This window comes from Malurus melanocephalus, unplaced genomic scaffold (genome assembly GCF_030028575.1).
Source record: "Malurus melanocephalus ecotype Western Australia unplaced genomic scaffold, MMel_1.1 scaffold_163, whole genome shotgun sequence".
In the NCBI taxonomy this organism is placed as follows: Eukaryota; Metazoa; Chordata; class Aves; order Passeriformes; family Maluridae; genus Malurus; species Malurus melanocephalus.
In genome coordinates, this window is record NW_026623395.1 from 1,162,683 (window position 1) to 1,172,903 (window position 10,221).

Genomic DNA, 10,221 nt, shown 5'->3' on the forward strand with positions numbered 1-10,221 from the left:
GCCGGGGGCGGCGAGCTCAGCCGGAGCGGGGGAGGGGGGGGACCTTCGTCAGCCCCGGGAACGCCGCCGCGGTGGGGAGGGTGGGGGACTGCGCCCGGAGCGGCCCGGCGGCGCAAATAACACGTGTGTGTGTATGTGTGTGTGTGTGTGTGTGTGTGTGCGTGTGTATGTGTATGTATGTGTGTGTGTGTGGGCCCGCGTGTGTGGATCCCGTCCCTCGTGTGTCCCTGAGCTGTCCCCGTGTCACAGCGCACACATCCCCGCTCTCGGGCGCGCCGCAGACACGTGAAGGCGCTGCGGCGGCAGCAGCATTACATCAGCTGCGGCACCGCGGCCGGGTGCGCCCCGCAGCCCCCGCGCCCGGCCCGCCCCTCGCCGCGCCTCGGAACAAAATAACAAGTGCCGCCGAGCTCACATGGCCTGAGGAAGGCACACACCGCTACGGGCGGCGCCAGGCCGGGCCTGCTTTCCTTCGGGCTTCCTCTGGGTCCCCTAGACAGAAATGGGGCCGGGCTGCTATTAGTTCCACCGGCCTCTACCCACAATCTGTCTGTGAACAACGTTTGCTCAAAAATTTCAATTGTGCARCTACCATAACTGCTTTCTCGGAATTACAGGCACAAGCCTTATTTCTGCTCCTTGGGATCGTGTTTTTTCGTGAAAAAGCCAGAGGAAGTGTACAGCCTGGTACAGTGGATGGATAAATACCTAAATAAAGGGACCATGATACAAGGTGACCATTATCAAAGTCATTATTAGAGTTGGACTCGATGACCCATGTGGGTCCCTTCCAGCTCTGGAGATTCCATGGTTATTGYTTCTCTTCCCACTAGGGTTATGGTAATGGTAACAGCGACTGCTCRAGCTGCCCTTGTGTTGCCCCTCTCTTCCCAGGTGCTCTAATTCTGGCAGTGTTCCCACTRGAATTCACAACTTGGACACTCAGCTCATTTGGTGGGGCCATGGACATGCACGTTCCCTCTCTGACACSAGGATGGAGTGACTCCCAACCCTGTGCTGATCACAGAAAATGTGGGCTTAAAGGTGACTAATAATATAAATATACACATGGAGACACAGCATTGCTAAATTTAGGAGATGAATATTTTAACATCAACCAAAGCAAAGGCCTTTCAAAAATAAGTATTTGCTTACGTTTCCACTGCTCCAAAATCAGAACATTAATGGTTATGACAATGACGGTGATCTTCCCCTTACAAAACCTCTCATCAGAACAAAAAAATAACTAAGTCTCTTGTTCATGCCTCTTATTGAAAACATTTTTAATCTTAATTGAAAATTTCTGAAGGTCATAAAAAAAAAAGAAAAAAAAAGAAAAAATTGTAATCAGAAGTAAACAGAAAAGTAATCAATTTTAAATCCTTAACTGCTATGCTTTTTGCAAGAAAACGACATCAGTATGCAGGCACAGGGAGACAAGGGTGAGTGTCCTTGTTTTCTAGTTTTGTGGCAATTTCCACGTAATAAAAACAGTATGAACACAGCCAGGGTTACTTCTGTTGGGATCTTTTGTCGGACTCTGCCACATCGGCCTGGTCGGAACTTAACCCACAGGAACCCAAGCCATAAAACCATTCTGGCCAATGCCTATCTATCAGTCCCAGATTGAAATAAMCAGCCCTGTACCTCAGAATAAAGTCCAACAGATGTGTGTGATATCTGCAGGATCACAGACTATTATAATAAACTGTAAAAAATAGGCATCATTTCAGTGTTGCTTTCAGTCTAAACCAGCAGCTGGAAGACAAGTTTATTATTTAGTTCCTCATTAATTTAGTTCCCAGACATGGCTTTGTAATCATGTTTATTTACAGCTGTGTGGGCATCATATGACAAAAAAAAATTAATGAGTCACTTCTCTTTTGCAAAATCCATGATTCCATGCCAGGCTGGCACCCAAGGGCCACCAGTGCCACCCTGAAACCACACCAGGTGTTTTAGGCCAGAATGGGATTAAATTGGCAGAGAGATTAAACAAGTGGGTCAGACTCCCAGGTGGCACATCTGTGGTGAGAATGGTCCATGGGCTTCAAAAGCTATGTGTATGCTCTCTTATCATACCATCAATTGTTTTATTAAGAAAACACCTTTGGTTTTTTGCTCCTTTTGGTGTGAAGCCTTTTATCCGTAAGCCTTTTATTGCTGGGTTTGAGCRTCAGGCCCAAAATAAGATTGCACAAAGGCCCAAAATAAGATCGAGGCCCTATTTTACACACAGAGATTTCCTTCTCAGATCTAGCAGTAAAGAAGAGTTCAACATTTTTGGCCAGCATGATACTTGGAAGAAATGGGGCTGTGTTGTATGTATGTACAGCAGAGAAGCTCCCATTCTGCTCTCCACAAGCCTTTTCCTATTAGGATTTGCTGTCCCTCAGTGCTTTCCCGACATTGGCACAGGTTTGTCACGTGCCTGTTTCCACACTCAGTGGCGAGTTTTGCCCTTTACACAGTACCAGGTTCATTAATGGGCCCCACTTTGGCTGCCTCCCACACAACTAGCTGAACTTGCCTCCTGTTCCATCACAGCCTCTGTAAAATGGGCAAAAACGGTGGCGACTCATACTTATGTGGCAGCTGAAGTGACCACGTGAACTACAGCAAAGAATAAACAGATCCAGAATTACTGTCTCGACAAAGAGCTTGTGCTGRCAGAATTAACTTGATGATACTGAAGGGAATGATTTCACAGCTATGAGATGGACTGTCTGGACATCTCCAGGGATTATCCACCAAGGACCACTGGAACCATTTTCAGGAATTCCTGTACCTAATGGTTCTGAAAACCTTCATTTGATGCAGCCATTTAGCTCTTTGTTATCACTGTGTAAGAGACACACCAAAAGTAATACAAAGCAGTTAATTTTAAGTCCCATTCCTGTAAAGAAAGATGTGTGAAAGTTTAAGCATGTCAGAAACCAGACTAATGTTGGCAGGATCAGGATCTTTCCTTTCTTTCCCATTTTCCAAATATCTGCCCATACTGAAGAGCACAGCAGCTGAACTGTGAGTAGGTGGGAGCTCCCTCTCCTCTTCTGCCAACAATTTTACTTGTCTAGATAAACTCATGTTGCTCTACTAGTGCTAAAATTCCTGTCTTTTCTAACTCAAAAGCGCTGGAAGTCTCCTGTGCTGGACAGACATATTCATTTGAGGATGATCTTCAAAAGAGAATGAGAAAGTAAGAGCCAGCTGTCTGCATGAGGACAATCTCCACTGTGCAGTCCTGGGACAGGTGGGAGCCAACTCCACTTTGCCAGGTTCATTCCAAAAGCTCTGTTTATTTTTCCTCCATTTCTGGAGCTTGGGATCTAATGCAAGCTCTCTCTGTGGGGAAAAGTTGTACTTAAGTACTGTCTAACCTATTTTCCAGGATTTTCTCTACTGTACTTTAGCGTGGCTTTGTTTTGGTTTTTTTTCCATTATGGATTGTGTCTGACAGTTGGGAATACAGCGTCTCTCACTTTCAAGGAGGAATGCCTCGCTGCCCTTTCTCCAGCTTGCAGCCAGCACTGAGGGGAAGGTGCTTTTCCCACTCTCCTGTCCATAGAGAGGGATCTGCTGCCTCTTGTCTAKCACAGGGACAGGGACCTGCGTGCCCAGAGGCTAACCTGAGCTATGAGCCAGATGAATTAGGAAATCTCACCATCCTTATCCTCAAGATGAACATGAAGCACATTCTAGGAGGATAATTGACTTTAAAGGCTTACTAAATAAASACACTACCCAAAAGCTTTGAACGCCAGTTCAGTGAACTCCATTTTGATGCCTTTTTGCAACTCTCCTTCCCTAGGGATGTCTGTCTCTGTGTATCCTGGGCTATGCCCAAGATGTTTTGCTGTGGTTCTGTTTGTTTTTTTATCTCCATTCATGTGTAATATCTGTAAAACCAAAGTGCAATAACTAGTAATTCACCTAACAATTTTTAATGATAACTTCAGCTTTTATGGTTTCAATTATCAAAAAAACAAAAAGGCCAGTTTGCCCAGCTTCAGACTCATATCATCCCAACTGACAGAAGAAACTAGTTTGTGTTCAAGCCAAGCAGTGAAAAGRGGGCTACTTTAGTTACAATGAAAGTCTGCTTGACCAGAAATTTTCCAAGCTTTGCTGGGTCTTGCAGCATCTGTTTGGAGCAGGAGCGAGTGTTGTGTGGCACACAGTATGGCCACTTGGCAAATAACAGGAGATGTTAAAAACGTGCCAGGGAAAGTCTGAGGTAGGCCCCGTGATCATGAGCAAAATAAAGGACATTAACCACTCCTCAGACTGGAAATGGGTTTTAGATCTGCATGGCAGCTTTAGGGTGCTGGTGAAGGGTATGAGCCCTTCCTCTGTGCACCATCATGAGGTGGGAGGCAGCAAGGCCTGGCTGTGGCTGCCATGGCCCCTCAGACCCCAGAGGGTGCAGCATTTTGCTGTGCTAAGATAAGACAGATCACTTGCATTCCATAAGTTATGACGACCAGATTAAATTCTCAAGGTCTATCCATGTTCTTTGATGATACAGATAGTTTGAAGCTTCCTTTCTGTAGACTGTCTTCTCTGTACAATACAATAATCTTTGTCTCAGTGTAATGTCAAATGGGCTCAGCTGCTGAGCTTGAAAAAAATGGAATGTAGTGTTCCTAGCTACTGCATTCTTGTCTTCAAGCTGGAAGTCAATAAAGTAGAAAAAGGCATCAACTACTACAGCCTAAGAAAACTACACAGAAGAAGACAGTGGGTCATGAATGTGGTGATTCAAACTGTCCTGTACAAGAGTGATAAGTAGGAAGGAAGGGCTTTCACTGAAAGAAATACCAAAGTTTGGTACTTGGCTGAATAAAGTTTTAAACATTTTTTTTTTTTCTATTTTCAGGGTTGTTGAATGTTGATGCTCTGCAGGTAGAAGGTCAGGGAAAAATATTTTCTGTCAGACCCCTATGCAGATGCCTGACCTTGCCAGTTGTCTCTTGTGCTGACCCAGAGACTCAGTTTTGGGGAGATTCCAACTGAATAATGGCCAAGGAGAGAGAAATATATGCAAGTGRCAAGTAACAAAGCAATCAACACTTAGTCTTCCTGGGATTTCTTTCCTTTTGAAATCCAGTAATAAACTAGAAAGGCACAAACCTGCAGAATGGCTGAAGTGCAAAGAAGGGGTCAGCTACAATTCACAGGGGACTTGCCACCTGCACAGAATCATCAGCCAAATTAGGCTGACACAGTAATGCAGCGGCTCCAGGTATCTGATAGCAGGGAATGGGAGAGCACCAAGACCTCAAACACAGAGCTGTGTGGCGTGGGAACCATGAATTTTAGCTACATTGGTTCCAGATCTGARTCCCCAGATAAACTATGAATGTCCTTAATCTTACTGATGCCTGAAGGATTCCTGGAAGATTTCCAAGTCATACAGCCTCCTGAGAAATTTGTTTGCATTTTCTGCTGTATGCAAATTGCCAAGGCAGCAATCCAGCGGTACCCAAGTGCTTGCAATTATGGCATTGCCTTTTGATTCCCCATCTTGAGAGCAGGCAGCATCTTGAAAGATCAAACCCAGCCTGAGGACATATTAAGGATATTTGTTCTCAGAGAAGTTGCCCCCTAGAAATGGGGGAAAGGAAAATGTTCCCTGCATGTTGACGCAATAGAGCAGACAGGTAAACGCACACCATGGTACGATGCTAAAGCCTTCCATTTGGACCCTGTTCTTTCACCTGTCTCCCTAACAGGACAGTGCAGTGTCCTGTCAAAGATCAAAGCAATCACATCTCCTCTGCTTTAAGCCCATCTGATTTTAACACTTCAGATCCTCTTGCTCAAAACTGCAGGTCCTTCTGCTCATCTTCTGGCTGACAGCTCCAGCATTCCTGAGCACCATTTCAGGACCCTCTTTTCCACAAAGGCTTTTGCCCCAAGCGCTGCTCCATGGACTCCTCCCAACGTTTCTGTCAGCAKTGCTGCTCTCCATCCTGGGTGGCTGCTGGAGGCATCAGTGCAGTGCTGGGAGCGCTGCTATCAGTGCCTCGTCAGGACGCAGCAGGAAACGTCTGGCCTCCTCTCCACCACCATCTGCTAAAACCAGGCCTCCTCTGGCGGGAGGCCAGCACTAAGTAAACAGAGTTTCACAGCCAGATTTCAAACAGCAAAATAACTCAGAAATACAGCTCSCTGCTTCTGGTTTTCAAATTCCAAACGCTGAAGTCCCTAGAAGCAAAAATCCTTTATGGATCCTAAGACCTCCTGGTTGCCAAATGGATCCATTGCAGCTAACACCAAAGAGAAAGTGCAGTGATATCGCAATTTTAGTTACATCTAATTAGTTCAATTTTTGCATTTGGTAATTTTTAAGATTATTTCTTTCTCATGATCAGCGATGGAGAAAAATCAATTTGTTAAAGTGCAGGTTTCAGCTTGCAATATTTTTATGGGTAACAGTACAGAGAGAAGAATTCTGAATCTTGCTACTGTATGATATTTTTCATGGTATAGRAGAGAGAGAAGGACTCAATGAAGTGTGAAAGATTTTTTTAAAGAACAGATTGCCATGTCTTTTAAAATAGGTCAAGTTTTTGGCCTAGTTTCCTTTAGAGTATCCCTTAAAGCAATGGGGTTGGAATATCCACAATAGTGCCATTGCTGTTTTGTTTTTAGCCATGTCTGTGTGTGGCTCTAGTTGTAAGGCAGAAATGTTCCAGAGTAAAACTACGATGGTAAAGACCACGTGTCTCTGGGAGTATTTGTGAACAACTTACACTGAACAGTAAAATCTCAGCAGTGGCTCTKTTTCATCCTTGTGTGTAATGTGTAATGTTGTTCTGAAACAAGTGACTGTGAAAAAACAAACTATTAAATAAGGTGACAGCCAGTGAAGCCAGCACCTGCAGACACAAATCCTGTCAMACCTAATCTATTAGCCCTCCAAATTTCAGGAGGGTTTGCACCATTGTTTGCTTTMCATCTTTAAATTGATTAAATCAATTGATTAACTTAAGTAGAAAGGAGAACTATAATAATGACAAGTAGACTGAAGATACACAAGATAGCACTTGTAAGAACAAACCAAGACCACCTATGTTGAATGGAGATAAAATACAACAGTCAGCTGTCAAAACAAAAAGAATCCGTATGYTTACATTTAGATTCTGAATAAGGATGTTCAAGATATTTAAAGAGAAAYTCTACATGCAATATTAATTAATATAGAATAAATACCATCTGTCTTCTTTGAACAGAGCAGTCTGGTGCATATTTTTATGGCTGCATGTTTGCTGTATGAACACAACAGGTATAATACACAGGTATTTATTCTGTTACATAGACTTAATTATTCCATGTAATATATATATCAATAACTGCAGTTGGCCTTAGTGCATGGTTATATTCCCTGTAATACACATATCAATAACTGCAGTTGGCCTTAGTGCAGCTATATGGAGTGAGGCAGGACATGAGGAGGATTTCCTCCACTGCAGAGGCCAGGTACAAATCAAGAGTGGTTGTGTTTGGAGATTACAACAACAGGACTTGTCACTTTACCTACTCTCCCCCGARGCTGAGGTGGGTGCTCAGCACATCCCTAAGATGCAGGTTCTTCTCCCCACTAAGCTGATCCATAAGGGATAGTGCCCTTCAGGCACAGCCCTTTAGAAGCTCTTGTTGTTGCCAAACTCTGGACTGACCTATTGCACGGCCAATAATAAACATCAGTTGRCTTGCAGTGTTGTACAATAATAAACACACTGAAGAGCTTGTCAGTGCACACTTCAGGAAAGAGGAACAGTCTGGAACAACAGGGCATGTGCACACTCTTGGAATACAAATTTTTTGCAGGCTRTATAATTSATTATGAAAACTGYTTGTGATTCCAGTTARGCTGTGAGTGAAGGCAATGCAAAGGCTTGTCTGGTATTCATCTCATTATAGAACGGAAAGATAAATCAGCCTTTAACAATGGAGACAGTTTTAAGAATAACTTTCTTTTMATGATTATCATTATTTTGCCCTGAGGTTTGTAGTTGTAACCACCATCATGAACGGAACCTTTGTTTTGTACCTGATCCTACTCTACATCCTTTGCTGAGCAACCAGTGGGAGCTGTTACAMACATGGCTTTTTGTGTACAGTTTGTGACATAAAAAAGCTCAAGAAGAGGAAAGAGGAACTTTCTCTTAGCAGAATATCACAAAATGCAGGAAAAGTCATCTAGAGAGCTCCTAAGGATTCTGATTTGTGAACAACTCTTTTTCACCTATTACTCCCACTACTTCCTGTGAGACAAGAATATTATACACACAGGTCTGGTTTGAGTTTTCGTACTGGCACTTGCTTCCAATACTGCTCATATATCAAAATCACTTTCACTTCATAAGACACCATAAATTCTTCCAATAATAATTCTAATAATATTATTTTTGTCTGCTACACTTTAAATAATTGACAAACCTGCTGGGCAGATTTGTGATGCATCTGATGTGGAGCAGGAAAACGTTAGTGTCTCCACAATGMTCACACTTCCAATAGCTGACAAAGAGTTATCTTGAAAAGAATCTCACTGAAAAGTTTTCCTCAGCATGAATATGTGATTACAGAATTAGTAAGGAGTGGTGGACTAAATCTCATTAATTTATAATCTGAATCAAGGTGGGGAAAAGTCAYATTACTTATTTGCATGAATTTATAAGCTTCACACAGAGTTCTCACACTCACCAGCGTGGAGCTCAGTGGAGCACAGACATTATATTCTCTTACCAGGGTGAAATATAAGAATTGGAAGATGTTCAAAGGTCCAGATTCTTAATGCTTTCATCTGCCTTTATAAGGCATTGTGGTCCTGATGTCAGCAGCACATTCAGATTCCAGGTGCAAAACAGAAGCTCTGAGTGGAATGCCTGTTCAGTAGAACATGCAGAATAATTACACTGCATGCTAAAGTAAGGCAACTGGCTCAGCTGTCTGAAGGATGGGACTTTATTCTGTTGGGCTAAAGCAATCTTCTGTGGGGTTGGAGCCAAGAACATTGAAAAAGAAAATGTTGTTCATAATCCATCTGGCTGAAATCTTATCCTATCTAAGCACTAGATGTAGCTCAGAGCCAAAATTAGGCTATTGAGAGAGGTACCAGTGAGATGGGGATGAAGCCAGAGAGCTGTTATCTGTCCCTGGATGTGAACAGGAGTGGGAGGAAAAGGCTGGGGAGCAATTCCCCTGTCAGATGAGCATGACAGTGAATGAGTCAGCAGGGGTGGCTTTGGGCKTCCCAGCACCTGTGGTCTCAACTGTGTTTGGGTTGGATGCTCAATGCCACAGTACCAAATCAGTACAGATAAGAGGAGAAGGGCATCCTTTATCAGGATGCTTTATCAATGTCTTAATTAGCTGAAGTYACTCTATCACTACTCTTACAAATCAATACCACATACAGCAAAGAAACAGCAGCTACCACACTATCAGGTTTCTAACATTGATCTGTCAATTCAAAAGAAAAAAAAAAAGGTATAAACCTCAGTACAAGAGACCACTTCATGTCCTCTGCTGTTTTTAAGTGAACCTAAGAGATGATTCATGTATTTTAAATAGCTTTTAAATAAACAGTATGTGTGAAATTATGGAATTTTACATAAAAGCTGCCAGTTTACAAGTGGTATCCGGGGATAAGMGGAAAGCGTGGAGTTTATAATTAATAAAATACTGGACTTTARTATTTGGGATGGTGCTCAGGGTTTTTCAGCATTTTTGATCTGAACAGCTTCCAGTAGAGTGGCTCAGTTTACAAACCAATGYACTTTGCAGCTGGATTTTTTTATACCTCCATGCAAAGAGKAAAATAAATAAATTGGTAGGTCACCTTCCTAACTTRATTTTCCTGACACAGATAATTTTCTTTCCTTCATGAAGCAAGGAACAGATCTCTTTGGSAATTCAGAAGAAAGGAAGTAGAGGCAGCTTTCTCTCTGCTCATTCACTTTAAGCTCGAGAATGAGTTGATCATATTTGTTCATAAAAATTTCCCACATTGGGGCATTTCTCTGTTTGTTTCTTTTCTTTGTTCCTCCCCTTTCCATTTTTAAAAAGTCCTCTCCTCAAATYCTAGCAGAACCCAAGCTCAAAAATTCTAACCCCAGTTTTAGAACAGTGCTTTTTACCCACTGTTGTAAGGGCCAATTAGCAAAGTGTGATATCAGCCCAGGAGTAAGGCTTGTCTCAGACACAGGCTGT